This window comes from Zootoca vivipara, chromosome 8 (assembly GCF_965207765.1).
Source record: "Zootoca vivipara chromosome 8, rZooViv2.hap1.1, whole genome shotgun sequence".
Classification (NCBI taxonomy): Eukaryota; Metazoa; Chordata; class Lepidosauria; order Squamata; family Lacertidae; genus Zootoca; species Zootoca vivipara.
The window spans coordinates 82,383,304-82,403,896 of record NC_142591.1 but is presented as its reverse complement, the minus strand read 5'-3'; the positions used below and the strand labels follow the sequence as shown (position 1 = coordinate 82,403,896).

The 20,593-nt window shown below is 45.9% G+C and overlaps 1 protein-coding gene across 2 annotated transcripts in view; it reads left to right on the top strand.

Annotated features, from left to right (window-relative positions):
- Positions 1–6,765: 6,765 nt before the first annotated feature.
- SLC45A4 (solute carrier family 45 member 4) overlaps positions 6,766–20,593 on the top strand; it is an 83,773-nt gene continuing 69,945 nt past the window's right edge. The window contains exon 1 of one of the 2 annotated variants that reach the window (XM_035124413.3): positions 6,766–7,111. The gene's annotated coding sequence lies outside the window, so the exon portion shown is untranslated. The remainder of the gene's footprint in view (positions 7,112–20,593) is intronic. The other variant, XM_035124407.3, reaches the window with a different exon arrangement.

The window sequence follows — 20,593 nt, the reverse complement described above, 5'->3', positions numbered from 1 at the left end:
CAAACCTGCTGAGCTTCAGTAAGGGTGGAGTCTCCATGTGGCTTCAAACCAGCCCAACTTGTGCTTCTTGGTGCATATTTCCCCCCCCCCCCGTCTAGCTAGCTTGAGCACAAATTGCTGGATGGCCTGTTTTCATTGTAGATTAACCCAGCCGAAAGCCACACTTTGGCTTCCAATCAGATAAAACAAATCATATATATACACCCCAGTTTAGCTACAGTCATGCTTAACTGATGGGTTAATCATTGTCACTTCTGTTCTCACGGCATGTAAAAAACTCTGTGCCAGTTTGCTTATTGGAGAGGGTATTGAGCATAGAATAGCACCGCCATCCTTCAGTCACGAGGGTCAAGATCACTGGCACACTTGTGTTTAAAAAAGTTCCCCAGTCAAGGAGTTGCCCCAAAATGTTTGGGGCCTCATGATGCTTCTGGGCCAGGAATAAAACAAAATAGAGATGTTTAGGTTTTATGGCGGGGTCATCTTTGGGGTGGGGGCTGGCTAAAACACTGGAGATCTGCTTCAAGGGCAATCCTGAGCTAGGAGGACGGTGGTTCTGACTTGATATAAGGCAGCTTCATGGGTTTTTAAGGGTCACATTTTGTGACTGCATGTGATGAAACATGGTGGACAAGACTTCCACATCACGGGGCATAAGAGCATAAGAAGACACTCTACAGGACCAGGCAAAGGCCAATCAGTCCAGCATCCTGTTCTCACAGTGGCCCACGGATGCCTCTGGGAAGCCTGCAGGGAGGTCCTGGGAGCAACAGCACTCTACCCCAGTGTTTCTCAACCTTTTTTGGGCCACGGCACACTTGTTCCATGAAAAAAATCACGAGGCACACCACCATTTAAAAAGTTAAAAAATTTAACTCTGTGCCGCCCTATATTATAATTATGACTGTAAGAAACACTTGCCAAATATTGCTTTCCGGCGGGTTAGAGCTGTGAATTGGCGGCCGCCAGGCTCGTTTGCACCGAGCTTTGGGAAAGAGGAGGAGAAATATTGCTTTCCGGCGGGTTAGTGTAGTGTATTGGCGGCCGCCAGGCATGTGACAATGCAAATCGCCCTTCTCGTTGCCGCACGTCGCGGCACACCAGCCAGCGTCTCGCGGCACACTAGTGTGCTGCGGAACAGCGGTTGAGAAACGCTGCTCTACCCACTTGTGAATCCCAACAACTGGAATGGAATTCAGAGGCATTCTGCCTCCTACAGTGGAGGAAGGTTACACAGCCATCACAACTAGTAACCATCAAACGCTTTGCCCTCAATGAATTTATCTAGTCCTCTTCTATAGCCACCCAATGCATTTCATTGGGGGTTGGCTAGCAATGTTGTTGTTGTTGTTTAGTCGTGTCTGACTCTTCGTGATCCCATGCACCAGAGCACGCCAGGCACTCCTGTCTTGCACTGCCTCCCGCAGTTTGGTCAGACTCATGTTCGTAGCCGCTGTCCAACCATCTCGTCCTTTGTCGTCCCCTTCTCCTTGTGCCCTCAATCTTTCCCAACATCAGGGTCTTTTCCAGGGAGTCTTCTCATGAGGTGGCCAAAGTATTGGAGCCTCAGCTTCTCGATCTGTCCTTCCAGTGAGCACTCAGGGCTGATTTCCTATTTTCTGTTGTATAACTCAGTTCCACTGACAGCCTTGCTATAGAAGTTAAAGCACTACCATTTTCTAGGCAACATAGGAATCTCTAATTCTTTATTCCATTCATTTCTTAACCTGCATATCAAATTGATTTATTGATTTAAAAAATATAACAAAAGGTAATCATTTTTTTTAGTTTTAAAGGATTTTCCAGGGAGTCTTCTCTTCTCATGAGGTGGCCAAAGTATTGGAGCCTCAGCTTCTCGATCTGTCCTTCCAGTGAGCACTCAGGGCAGATTTCCTTAAGAATTGATAGGTTTGATCTTCTCGCAGTCCAAGGAACTTTCAAGAGTCTCCTCCAGCACCATAATTCAAAAGCATCAATTCTTTGGCGATCAGCCTTCTTTATGGTCCAGCTCTCACTTCCATACATCACTACTGGGAAAACCATAGCTTTAACTATATGGACTAGTTTGCTAGTTGGCTAGCAAACTCAGCTGCAAAGGGTTCAAGTGCTTTTTTATTTTCAAAAAGTTGAAGCCAAAGCATATTGGACAAAAATATCATATAGAATTAGTTCAGATCAAATCCTGCAATTTCCAGGCTAACTGGTTCGTCTCATTGTCAAAACGCCCATAGGTGCTAATTCTCTGCGTCTACATCAGTCCCACAATTGTATAAACTCCCCTTCCCCCCCCCAAAAAAAGTCTCTTATAAAGCTATTTCTTCCTTCCTTCCCATAAAGACTTATAAGCTAGCAATCTTCCTCATTAGCGTAATATTCCACATTTCCTTTCTCCAGAATCTCCCAGATGGCAAGTGTGTGTGTGTGTGTGTTTTCTCTCTTCTCCCCCCCATGCTTCTGCTAATAATAAACATGCCATAGTTAGCTTTTCACCTCTTTAAACACTTGTGTTCCTGGACCAGTTTTAGGAAACTTGGAAACCTAGGGCAAACACTCATACGGCACGGCTCAAAATCACTCTGGCCGTTCCTTGCTGCTTTCCAGTTGCAGAGACGGCCATCTCACTTCTTTCTCCTGCCTTTTCAAGGTTAACACTACAGGTCAATGCAAACATTATCGAGCAAGGTGAGTGAGCCAATGGCCTCGCCCACTATAAGGAAACTTCCTATGTTCCAGATACACAACCTGATTTAGACCACTTGATGTCTTCCCCACTGCCCGGAATACTTATGTCTTTGGCTGTTTATTAGATATGAAAAAAGCAGCCATCACAAATGTTGATCTGTACTGTGGATCTTGAAAATACAGAAGAGCAGCAGGCCTTGGGAGCTTGCGAGTGATGCCCTATTCCCAAGCCTGACACACAGCTGTTTCTGAATTAGCACAAGACATTGGCTTTGCGTATCCTTTCTTGTTGTTGTTGTTGTTGAGTCGTTTAGCCGTGTCCGACTCTTCGTGACCCTATGGACATCCTTTATTACGGTGCCTCAAAAGCACACCTTGACACAAGTCCTCTGGGTTTTGCCAGACAATAGCCACCAAAGCACCAGACACTAGATTCATTACTTATTAACCCCTGTGATCAAGAGAATGTGCCCTGGCAGACTATTTACTTTAGGGAGTAGTGGAATTTTCCCTTTTCTTCCTGCAGGAGAGCTAGGGGTGTTTGGAGTGGACTTGCATCCTGGTCCTTACTTTACTAGATAAGAGCTATGGGAAATAATCAGCTCTCGTGAATCTCCTGTCTTTCTTTATTAAGTAAAAGCATTTCAAATCTACCTTTCAGGCCATACAAAGGAACTTCCAAGGAAATGTTTATCACAAAATACCTAAATGGTATTTTTTAAATTAAGTTTTCCAACCAACAAACACATATTTAACAACACTAAAAGGTAAAGGTAAAGGGACCCCTGACCATTAGGTCCAGTCGTGACCGACTCTGGGGTTGCGCGCTCATCTCGCATTATTGGCCGAGGGAACCGGCGTATAGCTTCCAGGTCATGTGGCCAGCATGACAAAGCCGCTTCTGGCAAACCAGAGCAGCACATGGAAGATGGACTCTTCTGGAGGCAGTTAATTGCTAAAGGTAAAGGTACCCCTGACCATTAGGGTCCAGTCGTGGAAGACTCTGGGGTTGAGGCGCTCATCTCGCTTTACTGGCCGAGGGAGCCGGCGTACAGCTTCCGGTGGACAGCATGACTAAGCTGCTTCTGGTGAACCAGAGCAGTGCACGGAAACGCCGTTTACCTTCCCGCTGTAGCGGTTCCTATTTATCTACTTGCATTTTGACATGCTTTCGAACTGCTAGGTTGGCAGGAGCTGGGACCAAGCAACGGGAGCTCACCCCGTCACAGGGATTCGAACCACCGACCTTCTGATCAGCAAGCCCTAGGCTCAGTGGTTTAACCACAGCACCACTTGGGTCCCTTAACAATACTACAGTGTCACAAATATTATAGGGAGCATATATTCGGAAAATGCATTCTAAGTACTCCTGCTACTGACACAGCACACCAGAATTAGATTTGAGATTATGGGGTTCTGCCATCTGTGTCTGAAGTTGGCAAACTGGAGGTAAGGGGACTATACCTCAGTAAATCTATTTTTGTCTGTCTCACTCCTTGCTTTTCTGAATCTCTTTGCTTTTCATTCAACGCCAACTGCCACACTCTATCCGCTACAAATAGATTCTCCAACCTCTTCCAGTTTTGTGAGATTTCCAGATGTGCTGCTACCAGGAGTTTCAGGAACAAGTCGTTTAAGATGTGTAGCTTTGTTTACCTGTTTGCTGAAAATTGACATTAAAATGTTTCTTTTATCTCTGTGAATATAAGCGACTAACTTCTCAACTCTACCTGGATTAAGATGCTTTTAAATAAATACAATTGTCCTGGACGTCTTGTAAAGATTAACCAGGTTTTTCCTGACCATTAGAATTTGGTATTAGTAGATTCTTTTTACCTCTGGGTTGTATCCAATGCCAGGCCTACTCAGAGTAGACCAGTTGAAGTTAATAGACATGACTTACACTAATAATAATAATAATAATAATAATTTGTGCCCCAAACACTCTGGGCAGCTTCCAGCATATATAAAAACATAATTTCAATGGGTCTACTCTCAGTAGAACTTTCAACCCTCAAATTTTATTATACTGTTTTTATGTTTGTATTTTGCATACCACTTCAGAGATTTGAAACATTAAGCAGTTTAGAAATGCTTTTAAATAAATAAAATATTATTTGGTAGGATCACCAAGGGCCAAAGAACATTGCCTTGATGGCTGAATCTTGTGGACTCTATTGGAAGGTAGTGGACTCCCATTCACTGTAGGTTTTTAAGCAGAGGTTGGATGGTCATGTGCCATGGGTGCATTAGCTGGGATTCCTGTATTCCCGGGGTTGGACTAGATGACCCTCAGAGTCCCTTCCAACTCTACAATTCTATTTGGTTTGACAACTGCCCATCCCAGTAATATATAATGAAGATCTGACACAAAATACATGCGGGTATAGCATGAAATTGCAAATCTGTAGACCTCATTGGTTGACTCAGGCTATGACCAGAGAGAAAAAGAGAGTGAGTTTTTCAAAGCTGTGGGTAGATTTTAGCCACAACAAAAACTTAGTGGCATTTTTAACAACTCAGCTAATTTGGGTGCCCACCACTTAGCTGAAGATTTTGCCTTGAGGCTGCCCAAACTGGTTAACTCATTTCTTGGAAGTCACAAGACTGAAGATAATGAGAGACAACTGATTGTGAACTTGGTGGCTTGGAGCTATCGTTTTCAAATTTTCTCCTACGGAAACAGGACGTTCTGTAAAACATGCATTCCCATTTTAGATGAACCAAAGTTTACTGTGTTGTCCAAACCCTAAACTACAGTCAGTCTTATCAATGATTACTGAGAACAAGCCAGCGTCATAAACTATGGTGACTTGTTTTCAGTACTCATAGAACTGAGCGGTGTTTGTTGAGCTTCAGGCAACACAGCAAGATGCAGTTAATAAAAAACAAAAAACCCGAAAGTTTCAACTTCTCAAATCTTCCTTGCAGGCACAGTGGAGGAGGAGGGGTGTGTGAACTCAAAGCCGCAGCACATTGCATCTGAGCAAGGTAAGAGCCTTACCTCAACTCACAGGGTTTGGGCTGTGCACATTGGTTCCCAATTGGTGGTCTGTGGGCCACAGAGGGTCCTCATAACCCACCCAGGGTATTTCATTGTCAATTGCTTGTCACAGTTTTCAGCAGTTGTATTTTTTTAAAAAGCCGACTTTTCAGGATTCCCTACTATGGTGTTGTTGACTACACTGTACCAAATTCCAGGTTCCTTGGGTAAGGCAGGGTCCCTCTCAGCCTTGCCTACCTCATGGGGCTGTTGGCATTACCTGAGATCTGGCAGATCTGAGTTCCTTGGTGGGCCATACGGAGAATGAGCAAATAAACCTCTGCCCTATGAAATGCACCTGCTATAAACCATTCTAGGCAGATCAGTTCAAAGCCAGGCAAGTGCAGACCTGCGTAGGATTTCTTCCCCACCATCCATCATGTGCAGAAGGGTTTTAGAGAAGGGCGTTTGTTATTTTTAAAGCCAGCTTAACTCGAGCGAATAATAAGCATTCTGAGGCTGCTTGGGAGTTATGTACCACCGCACTCCGCGGGGCTTGTTTTTGAGCGCGCGCCCGCCCGCACGCACCGATTGCAGCGGCTGCAAACTAGCCGGCGCCTATCTGCACACGCCAAACGTGCAATGCCGGCGATCCTTCCCCGCACCTTTTCCCAGGAATGCACCCCATTCTAAGTCTCCCCACCTACAGCGCTTGCCTCTGCATCCCCCAACGAGCTCGCCGCATCCACGAGGCCTTCCCTGCCCCCCGCAAGGTGCGTTGCGATTCCCGCCACTCGCCCCCGCCATTAACTCTCCCCATGCCCCTCTCCCTCCTTCCGATTCCTAGCGGGCGCCCTTCCAACAGCCCCCCACCTTCGGCCCAGGCTTCGAGCTGACGGCGATGCTGCAGCGTCACTGGGCACAGCAAGTTCTCCCACCTTCGCGGTGCGCGCGTTCTATTTCCTTGCGTGCGTAGCCAATCGGCGCGCTGCGGGGGGAGCCCTGCCCTCCCCCTCATTGGCTGGCCGCCTCCCCTCCCTCTTTCTCTCTTTCTCTCCCCCCCCCCCGCGCCCCACTCTTTGCCCTTCGCTCCTCAGGCGCCCCCTCCTCGCTAGCCCCGATTTGCATATTCATGAGGCGGGCGGGCGCGAGGGAGGGGCGGAAGCGGAAGCGTTGCGCGGAGACGGTTTCCGAGGAGCCGAGGGTATAAAGCGCCCGCCTGCGCAGCCCGCCGCCCGCTTCGGAGCCTGCTGCCGCCTCCGCCACCGTTGACGCCCGGTCGCCGTGACAGAGCCCGACGCTCGGCCGCCCTGACCGCGACCCCGTCCCCGGACCGTGACCGGACAGGACCCGGCCTCAGCGGAGCAGCCCGGCGCAGCAAGCAGCCCGCCCCTGCGAGGGGGAGCAGCCGGGCCCCGGCAGAGCAGCGCGCTCCGGCAGGAGCAGGTACCGGCCGCGGAGGGAAGGGCCGCGGGGGGGGGGCGGGTCGGAGGCGCGCGGTCCACACGACCCTTCTGCCTCGCGACCCTGACACGCATCGGCACTTGCTGCGAGGAGGGGTAGGAGGAGGGAGGGAGGGAGAGCGCAGGGGCGCCGTCCACACGGCCCTTCTGACTCGCGGCCCTGACACGCACCTGCACGTCGGAACGGGCCGCCGGGAGGGGTAGGAGGTGTTCGTGCGGGAGGGAGAGCGCAGGCGCGCCATTCATACGGCCCTTCTGACTCGCGACCCTGACAGGCATCGGCACTTGGTGCGAGGAGGGGTAGGAGGTGTTCGTGCAGGAGGCAGACCACAGGCGCGCCATCCATACAGCCCTTCTGACACGCACCTGCATGTCGGAACGGGCCACTGGGAGGGGTAGAAGATGTTTGGGAGGGAGGGAGAGCACAGGCCCTTCTGACCTGCGACCCTGACACCCATCTGTGTATGGTCTGGAGTCAGGATTGGATTGTTTCCCCGAGGCAGGGAGGGTAATGGTACGACATCCATATGACTTATGTCCTGCATCCCTGACGCTCACCTGCATGTCGGAACAGACTGCTTGGGGTGGGGGTTTTCCTTGAGATGTACCATCCACACAACGCTTTTGTCCCACATCCCTAACATGCACCTGCACTTCGGAGTGGTCCTGCTACAACAGTCTTCTGTATTGTTTTCTCCCCCACAACGGTCTGGGGGATGGGCATAAGGTTTCACAGCTTTCCCTGCTGCTGAATGCCCCACCTTGAAACAGGTGGCATTTGGAGGTACAGTGCCTCTGCCCCTGGAGGTTTTACTCAACTGTTGTAGGTAAAATTGCTAAAGAAGTACCCCCCCCCCATGGAGATTTGGTTCTATGGGTTGTTGGCATTCAGGGGTATGTAAGTTCTATGTAGATGTAATGTAAACTCCTGAGAACACATTTATTCAAGTACAGTATGTGCTTGGCTACATTTTGGAAAAAAATTAAGCAATCTTTAGGATTTGTTTTCGGTGTGTATTCTAGCTTTGCAAGTTGCCTTGTGTTGATAGGGTTAGTGGTTAGAGTGTTGGGTCTGGGCGAACAGGGTTCAAATCCCCACTCAGCTGATGAATCTCACTCAGTAACTGGGTCAGTCACTACCCTCCCAGCCTAACCTACAGTACCTTATAGGGTTGCTGTGAGGATTAAATTGGGGAAACAGATGCCACTAAAATCTTGCCCAGTATATATATATATATTTAATCTTGGTCTGTCTGGTGCTTGTAGGAAACCCACAAGCAAGGCCTAACAGCAGCCAGCAGCAAAAAAAAAATTGTGCCCTTGGAATATGAAAACCATCCAACCAGGTCCTGGAATTTGGTGTGAAGACACATCGGGCCACCACCTTGGTTGAAGGTTTAGGTTTAGTCACTGGATGGGAGACATCTTAAGAACCACATTTATGTCACCTTGGGGGGGGGGAAGTGGCATGTAAACATAAGGAGTAAAAATTTAGCGGGAGACATGTTTTTCTGGGTTTCAGGGTATCCTGTGTTTATACCCTGGAGTTCTTTTTTTGGTGTCTTAATGTGGCTGATAGCTCCATAGCCCCGTGTGGATTTCCCAATCATTCCCTGCCACAAACCAGTTAATCTAAAGGCTGTCTGCTTTGTGGTTTTTTTAATATATCTGTCGGACCAGTGGAGCAATTTAGGGTACCAAGCCCACATCAGGGTGGGCTTAGAGAGCAGAACTCTTTGAGAAAGAGACTGGTGGAGGAAGGGACCCAAAAGGAAACACGCAAAGGGGTGTCTCTTTAGGAAATTTTCCTTGAAAGAGGATTTCATGGCTGGGGAGGGGACATTCTTTTGGAAAGGTGTGTATTTGAGTAGGGGTGTGTGTGTCTCTGGGCGCCGGGGTGGGTGTTGGAGGAGTGCAGAGGCTGTTGTGTGACTGAGGAATTGTTGTTTTTGTCATCCATCTGTCTTGGGAGACACTGGAGGGCTGCGCCTTTGGGGGTGAAGTCAAACTGTTGGGGAGTTACAGATCCTGTTGTGGCTGTAGAAACCGATACAGGAGAGACATGTTTTGTTGCAGCTGGAGCAGATGAAGGCATCTGGTTGTGTTGCTGCAGATGCACCACGGCGTTCCTTCTTTCTGTGCTCCTCCCAGGGGTCATTCCTCCTCTGGTCACTGCTGTAGCTGCACAACCTGACTCTCTGTCTCCATGCAATGAGGTTGTCTGTAAGAGATTCCCACATGGCGGGGTTGATGTTGCCAGCCTTTATATTTGGAGGCATCTTTATAATGCAGAGTTGGTCTTTGTAATGCAGAGTTGGTCTTTGTAATGCAGAGTTGGTCTTTGTAATGTAGAGGGCAGAGGAAACCTGGAGTGTGTACATTGACTTGGAAGCGAAAGATACAAGTAGGGGGTTGGACTAGATGACCCTCGGGATCCTTTCCAGCTCTGCAATTCTTTGAACAGCAGATTCAAGAGAGGGACCCTAGCAAATGGGGTTCAGAAGAAGAAGGGCTGGGGTGTTGTTGGAGAGGAGGATAAGGCAGAAAGAGGGCTGGTGAGTTTGAGAGGCAGGGTTTTGGGACAAGGGAGAGAATTGGGTTTGGTGGGGGATGCAAGAAGACAGCCTGTGGAAAAGAGGGAAGACACATTTTTTAAACTATCCTTAAGATGTTCTTCAGGGAGTTCAAAAAGGTGAGCAGAATCCCAGCGGTTGAGTGAGAAATAGCTGCAGAAGCAAAAAGTTTGTTAATGGGAGGAAATAACTGGGGGTGGGAGAAGATCATAAGGTTGTCTGATAAGGCAAGAGAAGAGGAGAAGAGATCACATGTTGGGATCTGTGTGTGGAGCATGCTAGGGCTGAGAAAACTGACCCTAGAAAAATCAGGTGCTGAAGGGGCTGTAAGAGAACTTGAGAGAGAGAGAGAAGAGATTCTTATCTCTGCAAGGTCAGGTTGAGGAGGCAGGATGAGTTAAGTGTGGGCAAAGGGCTTGGGGTTTGAGACAAGGAGTTTCTTTCTAAAGCAGGACGTGCAACGGAGAGAAAAGGGAAGAAGCAAATAAATGTGTCGATCCTGGAAAAGAGAGTGAAATGAGGGAGGAACTTTGCTCCTTGTAGTGCTTGAGTCGGCAACTATCAGAACAGACTTCGAGGGCGGAATACAGGGTGGGAAAGAATCACAGGGAAGGTTGCAGTGACTTGTGGCAAAGGGGGGAGTGTTTGGGGTACAAGAACAAGAGGGGTGCGGAAACCAGAGAAGTGGAAGGGGAGCAAAGTGCCGCAGATAAAGAAAGATCTGCTGGTGTGTTGAGTGTCATGTAGGTGACCAAATTGTTATTATAGGAGGAGGCAGCAAAGCATGAGGGGGATTTGTTGCCATCCTGAGAGGCATCTACTGAGGGAGACTTGGAGGGCAGCTTTTGGTATGTACTAGCTTTATGTGTGGAGATGTGGCTTCTGGGTCATTGAATCATAGAATTGTAGAGTTGGAAGGGACCACGAGGGTCATATAGTTCAACCCCCTGCAATGCAGGAATCCTTTGCCCAAGGTGGGGCTCAAACCCACAACCCTGAGATTAAGAGTCTCATGCTTTACCAGCTGAGCTGTTCCAGGTGTAGCCTAGTGGGTCAGCCCCATCTTATCTGTTGCACCCAGAATGTGTATTGGGTTTTCCCTTTCAGTGTTGGGGACCTTTCCTGCATGACAAAACTTTGTTTCATTTGGGGTTGGGCAGGTCTGGTAGGAGGAGCAGAAGCTTAAACTGGGTTTCATCAATAAACCCAGCAATAAATCCTGTTTTGTGTCACTTTGCCTGTAATGCAAATGGTCAATTCATTTTGCTGATCAGGTAAAGTGCTTCAATTTGCATATTTGTGGTTTGACCCCAACAGGGATGAAATTCTTTGCCCCCGTATTATAAATAAGCAGGAATAGCATGTGTTACAGATGCAAACAAAGTTAACTGCATAGGATTTCTGAAAGCAGGCATTCCCAGATCTAAAAATACAAAAGTAATTTTTGTGTGTGTCAAAAGATCTCTCAGATATTGTTTGGAATGTTGTACTCGAAGCCACATGAAATATATTGAGTTATTTAGGCATGACTGAAGTGTATTTAAAGAGAAATTTCTTCTCGGTGTTGGGAGGAAAAAGGCATGGCTGACCTTGAGGCTGCTCCTGGAAAAAGGCAATTTGTTTTCTTGATAACTATCTCCATAGCCCATAACGCTTTAACTGCATGTTATCCTTACACCAGATCCTTCACCGGTTATTTTCGTTGGTGTTGTCAGTGATTCCAGCTTTAGAGGAACTAAAAGGAGCGAATCTGGTAGTGCACGTGGATTGAGAGGCTGATTAGCTAGCTGCCTGTTAAGAGGAGGAGGATCTGAAAGAAGCTCAGCAGCAATGCTTGGCTCTTGTATGTACTGTGTTGACTGATACCCAAACTGAGGGTTTGGTCTACAAAGGTATGTGGATGCCCACTTGTCCGGTACCTAGTGTAGCAGTGCTAATGGTATTATTCCTTTACTGCCATTTAACTTTTGAAAATGCATACGTTTAAAATGGCTTGCACTGCACTCTGCTCTGGCATAATTATCTGTTATGATCTGTATCGCATTGCACTGCCTGGCTTAAGCACTGCTGGTAATATTTGCTGAAAATCAGCCGTATCTTCTGCTGCTTGCTTTCGGCGCAAGTGGGCGGATATTGGCTTGGCTTTGGAACAGAAGGGTGAGTGTATCTCTAAACAGTCTGATAACTGGGAGGCGGGGGAGATCCTTAAGCTGTCATACTTGCTTCACAGCAATCGGTTAGTGTGTTTATATGCTCTGCCCGGTACATATTATTCTGCCCACAGTTGCTTCATAGATCAAGATAGCCTTGCTGGCGAGAGCTGTAGCAAAATTGCGAGCCGTGCTTTTTCGAGTAAGGCTGCACAATTGGGGCACTATGCCTTTAAATGAATAGTTCATTTGTAACGAACACTTCAGAACCAATCTTCCTTAAGGAACGGGCTCGGAACTCCAAAGGGGAAATTGTACAGTTTATGGTTTCTGAGCAATCTTGTTCTTTACAACAAAGAGTGGAGTATTTTGAGCTTCGTTTATGTTTTTGAAAGCGGTTATTCAGGGCTACTTTTTACTGGGGCCGCTGCCAAAAAGATGACAAGCGCTGAAATGCAGGCACTTAAAGGTAGCAGCAACAGCAGAAGCAGCTGTTGTCTTGGAAATAAACATTAGGTTGGGGCTTTCAGGAGCACAGTTTTCATCTAGTGGGCATTGGTTGTTTTTCTCAAGCAGTCCTTGAGACTGCTCCAGCAGTTGGAAAAAAAGGCTGATAAGTCAGGCAGGGATGCAAATGCTGGGCATACGTAGATGCTTTGCTTTGCACATTCAGAAAAATGAGACAGAATTCTGAGATGATAGAATATAGTACATGGTACGATTTGAGATTGCCAGGGATGAGGGATCGGTTTTGAATGCTGCAGCACATTAACAAAATATAAAAATTGGGGAGCAACTGGGGATAATTTCTCTGTTATCTGCATGCTAGTTTTTCTACTTAAGGGAGATTTTATATGCAGTGATGCTTAAAAATGGGGTTTGCATGCACACCCCCGCACTTGCATCCTGAAGTGGTACATTCCACCTCACAATTTTACCATCTCATTCTGCTGCAGGTGTTGGCCAGGTCTGACACTGTCAGGTCACTGGTCTCTCTAGCCCCCTTTTAACAGCTGGCTGTCGGCATCTCTGCAATCTTGGGCCAGGGTCTTTCCCCCACTTTGCTCCCTGAGATTCTTTCACTTGGGGATGTCAGTGACTGAATCCGAAATATTATGCAATGCAGGGCGTTAGTTCTGCCACGATGGGCACACTCCAAATATTGCATTTGCACTCCACATTTCTTTCAGAGAGTTCATCTGGCATTGTGGCTTAATATAATATTGCCCCAGCTGTACAACTCCCTTCTTGCAAACTCATGGGAAGGTTACATCATAGTTTTTCAGCTGTTGCTTACACAGTGAAGGAGCCTGAAACCAGGCATAAACCTAGCTTATATAGACTGCTGCTGTTGTGCATGCTTCACAATTCAGACTACTTATTCAAGCAGAAGAGGCAGCAGGAACGAATAATCCTGTGTTTCTGCAAGTGTTTTTACTTTGCTTTGTTCACCAAGTGGCCCTCTCACCGTGTTGTTCGCTCCCTGATTTGAGTGCATTGTGTTTGGGTTTATTCATACGTCAGGCTTCAAGAGGATTGCAGAGGTTTAGCACTTTCCCCTGTTTTTAGCTGATTTATTACAGAGCTTTAATTTTAATATAATTTCAGAGGGTAACTTGCCGCAGCTCGGCCCTTTACATGTTAGTTCAGGGACTGTTCCTTAAAAATGCAGATTTCACCAACTCCCTGAGACAAATGGTTCTACAGGTGAATTACTTTCTCTCCTTGCCTAATTAGCTTTGGCTTTAGAACATAAAATGATGCAAAGCCGGAGTGGGGAGTATTCATGGTTTGAACCATCCCGTGTGAAAGGAGCAAGGTGAGGAGTTTATAGCAGCTTCTAGAGTTCATGTTCACTTCCCAAGGATTTGGAGCTATGATTACCAGCGAAGAGTACTTAAAGATCTCTTTATGGAGACTACTTTAACGTAAGCTCTGCTAGGAATTTTGCAAATGCCAAGATAAAAGCTTAAGTTGTTAAAGCCCAATGTATTGAGAAGCTGGCACTATTTATACCTGATATGTGCTCGGCCTCCCTTTTAAATTAAGCAGTTCCCTTTTGCATATGAAGATACTCAGATGCTTAGCCAAGCTCCCTTTCCTGCCCTTTTTTTTCATCAGACCTGTCTTGCAGAGTGATCCTTCTTGACTTCTTACACCCTGCATTCCATCCACTTGGCTGGCTGAAGGACTAAAGTTCACCCCAAGGTCTGGGGCCATTGCCAAGGTCTTGGAAAAAAAATGTTTGTTTATCCTAGGGGAAGATGTCATTGGCTTGGCAGCTCACAGGCGTTGCCCTGCCAAGCTTGATTGTGGACTTTGATTGACTGCATAACATGGCCTTTTTTGTGCTTTTACTGGCCCCGTGCTTGGCTTTTAAACTTACAGATGGAAACAGGGGGGAAAGCATCTCATGTAGCTAATCTTCATAATCTTAGCCAACTTCTGATGTGTGGCATTGTGTGAACAATCTTCTGGATGGTGATCACATTGGTGTATTTGACCAGCCTTGTTTCTGCTACTCAGCATTACTGTAACTCTAATACAAGAGTTTGAATCATGTGTCCAAATAAAATACCGTAGATTAAACATTGTAATTGTTAACTGTTTACAATTGTTATAGTGAAATCCTATTTTTTTTTACTTTAAAAAAATAAAAATAGCGCCTTATATGTAAAAAAGATACATAAATACATACATACATAGAATTATTTTTAAAGTCATAAAAATGTATTTTAAAATTATTCAACATTGCACTTCCAAGGGCTTCTTCAAATGTTAGCTTTTTAGTGTGTGCCTGATATAGCATATCTAAACACAAAGTGTTGGTTAAAACCAGGTATTTGATATATGCACCATATAAACACATTTGTCCAAGATCAAGGCTTGATTACAGCACGTCAGAGATTCTAACCATACTTGCATGCGAAATTAGTGTTTTGTAAGCTGTCAAAGTTAAAAGCTAGTTTCAGTACAACTTCATTCACTGTACTTTAAAGAACTGTAGCCACGGCAGTTTGTAGCAGCAAATACAAGTATTGTGGCACCTTAGACAAAGAACCTGGATTGTTGAGCCTGGATATTATACAAATGAAAGCCCTACATCAGGGGTCCCCAGACTACGGCCCGGGGGCCGGATGCGGCCCAATTAGCCTGCCAATCCGGCCCGCGACGACCCCCGCCGCCCGCTCTTACGGCGCGCAGCGCAGCAGCGCTCTTCCGGGTTGGGAAAAAGCGCCGAAAATCCTTTCTGCGCATGCGTGTGGGCCTCTCCCGACCCGGAAGAAGTCATTTCTGGTGCACTTCCGGGTCGGGGGAGGCCCACGCGCATGCGCACAACGGATTTTCGGTGCTTTTTCCACCCGGGAAGCGCGCCGCCGCGCCAGTAAGCGCCCATGCCCACGGGCACGCACTCCCCCGCCCTCCGGCCCGTCGCGCGATCGGCACGGTGGGAACCGGCCCAAACGCCGGTAAGTCTGGGGACCCGCGGCCTACATGAAGCAGATGGAGGGGGGACATTAAACCTGAAATGCAGCAGGGAACAATGGTTGACGAAGGGTGAATCTACATTGGTCGGCTATAACGTCAAAAATCCGTTATAAAAATGTGACACCAGAGGATGCTGCATAGTAGTGACCCGTCAGCAGTGTGAAATTGCATTGAGAGCTATATAACTTTTATCATAGCCTTTAACAGTGTTTTTATAGATCAATGTAGATCCAGCCCAAGTGAGAAATAAAGATAATAGGTAACAGCAGGTTATGTGTATTTGCTTAGGAAACGGAAACCTCGGTCCCTCTTCTTCCCCTTAACCTGCATATCAAATTGATTTATTGATTTAAAAAATATAACAAAAGGTAATCAATTTTTTTAGTTCTAAAGGATTTAGCCACTTGTTCTAGTATCTCAAGCATCTCAGAAACTGACTGAAAATGCTACTGCTCCAAACAAAGTTGTTAATAGAATGTTGTAGCTTCAAATATTGCCATTGGGTTAAATCCGATAGCTGATATTTATTTCTTTAAAATGTTTTAAAATGTTAAAAATTCATCTTTTGATTCAACAATAATTTAATGTATGTCTGCATATATGACTTGGGAAATATTCCAAATTTCTTAGGTACATGTTAAGCACCTTTCAGCCGCCTGCAATTTCTTGTGGTTTGGAAGCACTTGCCGTTGTTCTGGGCCAAAATTCAGGCAAATCAATGGACAAAAGGGGTCACAGGGAGGCTACATTGATCTGTGATGTCTTTTGAAGTGCACAAGGGAAGGCTCAAAGGGAAGCAAATACGTAGAAAAAGTTTAGAGTTCTTCTCTTGCATGCATGTTCGTTTTGAATGCATAGGGCATCCATAGTCAGAGCATTTCATCCTTCGCCTGCAGTCTGAACAGCATCTGCCCTCCCAGCAGAAGCCCTGCATAAATCTGAGGTCAATCGCTTGGCTGTTCTCTGAAAGCTGCTTCCATTAACATTATGATGTCATGGAACTTTAGAATCCTAATGTTTTCTGTTACAGAGTCATCAGAAGCTAAAAGCATCTCTGCTCAAACTTTAGACAGACCATCGTGGGTAGGGAGGGCTCTTTGGGATGGGGGACGGTAATGGTTCTGGAAAACAAAGTTCCATTCTGCTAGTCCATCAACCTGACTCTTGGTTGCACTATAGAGATGGGCCGTTGCGGACTGCATGTTGGAAGGAAGCAGAGCTTTCCTGCCATAATAAGCTAACCTGCTGCAAGGTTCTGGTCACTGAAACTTTTCAAGCCAGGGGGCAATTTGCCCAGTCCTGCCCTGTTTCAGTTCAATCACAGCTGCAGCGTGTGCCTCATCTTTTGGAAGCTGTCAGATGTATTTTGCAAGCCAGGCTGATCAGATTGGAGCTGGCCTAATTGCATTCCCCTTGGATCACTTGTCTCCTTGCATATACCCCTGCCCACGTCATATGCTACAAAGCCTTCACATATTTGAAATTCCATCTTGCTTCTTCAGGAAAATCCAGGGAGTAAACAAGATGTTGCATTCAGTCACGGCCAGGATCACCATCCCAGAAAATGTTCCGATGAAAACACCCCACATCCCCTGATACATAGATTAGTGCTATGTAGGCAGCAGTGTTAAAATCCCAGATAGCCTGTAAGACAGAGCTATTCCGCCTGGCCTTTAATTTGAACACAGCCTGATTTTTTTATTTCCCTTCTCTTCCCCCCTCCCCCCCTTTTATGAAGATTACCCACTCTGGGCCCCTGTAGCTAATTCTCTCCTAGCCTCCTCGCTGGCCCAAGTGGTCTAATTTAGCCAGCTAGCCCTGGTGACTATCTAATGTTTATTGGATGGATTTTCCCCAAATTGATTCGTGAACTTGAATTTTACTGTTATTCATGCTTTTATACTGTATTTTATGCTGCTTTTATGTTGTATTACAATTAAGTGTTTTAAATTTGTTGGTAGCCGCCCTGAGCCCGGGGTTTTTAACCGGGAAGGGCAGGGGTATAAATGAAAATTTATTATTATTAGGAAGCTAGGTGCCCAATAGCTCCTTAAACCAAAGTTTCAGTCGCCAAAATGGAATGTCTTGTTGACATTTTTGGGCAAGACGTGTTATTTTTTAAAATGATGGACTGACTGAGATTGATTCTCAGTTAAACATCTGGTTAGTTCAGATGACAACCCTGAGCTGGGTTAAGAGCTTTGAGAACTGAAAGAAGAAAAGTCACTTGATCCAGGGACAGTCCCACATATATATTGGCCTATTCCGACCTCTTTATCTTAATGGCGAATTCTCCTGCTCAGGCTGCGCAGAAAAAGCATTTTGGTTCCAGAAATTCATTCCGAAGGTGCAGATAAAATGTAACTGAGAGAATTCTACAGGATGTGGTTGGTATTGGTGTGTGAAAACAGCCGGGGTATGATCCCCAGGCGTGCACCTCCAGATGGTGGAGATGTCAGGCGCCACCCTGGCACCAGGCATCTTCACTTGGTTGCAAGTGGTCAAACGATAGGTGCAAAATGCGCCTGGCTAATTTCAAACACTGGAGTCAGCCACTGGTGGGTATATTTATTGTGGCATCTTTGTGGTGGTTCTGTAGCAGTTTAGATTTGAGCATCAGTCTAATCATATTTACAGGTATGAGAGATTCTGTGGTGAAGTATTTACGCTTCAGCAAGTGAAGCATGCCAAATTTTTGAAAGTGTGGAGCTTGGTTGTCCTAATTCTCCAGTTAACCAGCTGGTATAGCTTTTTTAAAATAGCGCAGTGATTGCACAAACACCTCTTAATTGCTGGGAAAGATTCAAATGGTTAACTTCTGCGTTCCAAACTAGACGTGACTTCAAAGTTGCGTTAAGTGTGCCACTTTTTGTTTTGTTTTTAATGCGAATAGAAGGCACAGAAGATGTTGGTCTTTTGGATCTCAGCATGCCTCTGAAAGTGGCACATTCTTTGGAAATAATTCCCACACTGAAATCTAGTTTGACCCTTACAGTTACCACGAAGCCAGAGTATGTGGAATTTGCGTAATAGGTAGAAAGTTAGCAACAGGGAGTTTTCATGAAAATCTCCTGTTGTGAACCCCCTTTTTAAAATTGTTGGTAACACACTATTGTGTAAGCTATTCCCAATGGCCCATATCTATAATCCCCATTAAAAATAAGTTTAATAGAACACAAGTAGCTTTCTGAAAATAAGCAAAGATTTACCTTTACTAGGTTTGTCTATATGAACTGGTTTTGTTAAAGGAAATGTATCAATAAGCTGTTTCCACTTTGGTCCCAGCAAATACAGTGGTACCTCGGTTTAAGAGCAGCCCTGTTTACAAACTATTCAGTTTACAAACTCCACAAAACCGGAAGTAGTGTCCTGGTTTGCAAACTTTACCTCAGACTAAGAACAGAAGCCGAACGGTGGAAGGGCACGGCGGTGGGAGGCCTCATTAGGGAAAGCGCGCCTCGGTTTTAGAACAGTTTCGGTTTAACAACGGACTTGCGGAACGGATTAAGTTCATAAACCGAGGTACCACTGTAAATGTGTATTCTGGTGCCAAGTTGGTCTAATCTATTGGCTCCTCCATGTTATAACTATCTTCCTGTGGAAGGCTAGCTTGTGCGAGAGAGATTTAAATCTAGCTCTTCCCTTTGGTATGCTAGTCTTCTGCATGCAGGGAGATGGTTTTCTAGGTGGTAGAAAATTCACAGCATGCTGTTTCCCCACCCATAGGCTGAAATGTCAGAGAAGGGCTTTACCACATGTTTTTGTTAAGCAAAACACCTCAATTTTCCATAATATTGGTCTCAGATTTTGGGAGGAAACCTTGTAAAAGTGATTATGATTAGCTTTTCACATACTGATGCTAATTAAAACCTTAATGTCAACAGTGTGCTTGGCACTGCTCAGAACTTAATTGGTGGGGGCCCTGCCAAGAAGAATTGTGGTGTGCAATCAGGCAAGCTACCTTGTTCCATAATTTGCACTAATTCTAATCTTAGATCATATTCTTTGGAGACTATCGAGCTCTCTGGTGGTTAAAACTTCTAGTCAACAAGCCTCAGCGGTTAAACCCTCGGAACACAATCCAGCCGCTCTGGATGCTGTGAAGCCAGCATTTGCGTTGGGGGGGGGGGGCTGGAACTGGAAGGCATACTGTGCTTACCCTCAAGTTATGGCTTCCGGATTTAGTTGCAATTTAAATCCTAGCATGGTTATGTCATAGTAGTTGCTTGCTTTGTAATTAGCATGTGCTAATGACTTACCTGGAGGCTTATTGTGTATACTTAAAGGCCTGCAGACAAAAAAAAAGTAATTATTCCAAATTGGAACGTGAGCCTTCCTCACACCTTCAAGTGCTAGTTATGTGCATTTCTCCCCAGGTTGCTTTCCCCGCTTAGGCTGCTTCCTTTGGCCTGATCCTTTACACTAACTACTGTTTACAGGTAGGTAGCCGTGTTGGTCTGGATCGAAGTAAAATAAAAAAAATTCCTTCAGTAGCACCTTAAAGACCAACTAAGTTTTTATTTTGGTATGAGCTTTCGTGTATCTGAAGAAGTGTGCATGCACACGAAAGCTCATACCAAAATAAAAACTTAGTTGGTCTTTAAGGTGCTACTGAAGGAATTTTTTTTATTTTACTAACTACTGTGTAATGTTCTCTGTTCCAAATATACTGTAATTTTCCCGGGCTTCCTGGTGTCTTCTATGCTCCTTGACTTGCCACCCTGTGGTCAGAGTACTGTTACTACCTCGAACGTGAAGGTAACTTGGCCAATCATCATTGACAGATGCCTCACTCTCATTGCCGGAGTAGATTTAAGGCAGCTTTGTATTTAAACACTTAGCTGGTACTCCTAGGCGCTCTTTCGCCCTTTCACGCATGCGCAAAAGCGCCGCTCGGGTTGCGGACTTTTCGGGGTGTGCTTGCGCTAGCCAGAGGCTTCTAAACGTAAATTTGGCTTGCACATTTCAGATATTGGGATCCACAAATTCATTTTGTTGTGGAAGGTGTCCTTCCCTGTGTGGTGAACATGAGTCCCTTGCTCCCTGCCTCAGATCTAGGATCCTCAGAACTTCTCTCACACTGCACTTTGGGATAGTAGCTCCAAATTGCCTCCTAAGTTCAGTGTGAACTCCAGCAAGGAGCCCCCTCCCTTTCCCTGAGTCCTGGTATCCAAATCGGTGTACTTTGGTTCATACCGTTTGATGGCAACCTCCATGTACTCAAGTCTTGGTTGTAGCATTAAAGTATTTCTT